Raw genomic sequence first — 1,016 nt, forward strand, 5'->3', positions numbered from 1 at the left:
GACAGTCTACCCGATTTTCTGTTGGTAACGAGCAACCTAAGAGTTGGCGGTGGGTGGTGTTGACTTAATGCCTTCTCTGTATTCAATCATTTCATAATTAGGGACAGCTAGCGCATATATTAGGTTTGTGAAAAATTCAACAAACAAAAAAATACTCAACAAACAATCTTTGCAGAGATGTTAATTTTATTTATTTACTGCACCCGTGGATTTCCTTTTGTTTTGTAAAATTTTTGTAAACAAATTCTCTTTCACGAAGAATCGAACGCACGTGTTGTATGTTACTTCACCAACTGGTCTCACAAAAGGCGAGGAACGGGAAGGTTCGAACCAGAGAACCTTGATCCTGATCTGTGCACTCATATCGTGTTCGCTTTCGCTGGGATCAAAGATTTTAAGATCTCACCCACGGACGAAGAAGACGAAACCCGAGGGAACAGTAAAGGTCTATATGACCGTGTCTTGGCCCTGAAGAGGAAGAATCCTATCTTGAAAGTACTTCTAGGAGTCGGTGGTTGGCTCATTGGCTCAGGACCTTTCAGAGAGTTGACAAAAAATACGTACAGGTAAAGTAAATAATACAAGTTTGTTGGCGCTAAAATTAAGATGTTTCTTAAGTTTATTTCCAATTGTTCAGCATACTTATACTCCAGTGTCTAAATCCTTGTGATTTATAAATGTAAGATCAAGATTACCACGAGATATAAGGTACACAGATTTTATCCAGAAGATCAGAATCTCTGTCTTACGTATGTGTGTTTTCGTTTTCAGAAAATCTCAGTTCATTTTCAACACAATTGAGTTCCTAAGGCAACAGGGATTTGATGGAATGGAGCTAAACTGGGAGTTTCCACGAGGAGTAGAGGATAAGACCAGGTTCACTGGACTGGTTAAGGTGAGGATATAAACTAATCTAGGTTCACTGGACTGGTTAAGGTGAGGATATAAACTAATCTAGGTTCACTGGACTGATTAAGGTGAGGATATAAACTAATCTAGGTTCCACTGGACTGGTT

General features: G+C 39.2%; 1 pseudogene; it reads left to right on the forward strand.

The window, feature by feature from the left end:
• Positions 1–234: 234 nt before the first annotated feature.
• On the forward strand, positions 235–922 carry LOC106477463 (annotated as a pseudogene).
• Positions 923–1,016: the final 94 nt, after the last annotated feature.

Source organism: Limulus polyphemus, unplaced genomic scaffold (genome assembly GCF_000517525.1).
Source record: "Limulus polyphemus unplaced genomic scaffold, Limulus_polyphemus-2.1.2 Scaffold15651, whole genome shotgun sequence".
In the NCBI taxonomy this organism is placed as follows: domain Eukaryota; kingdom Metazoa; phylum Arthropoda; class Merostomata; order Xiphosura; family Limulidae; genus Limulus; species Limulus polyphemus.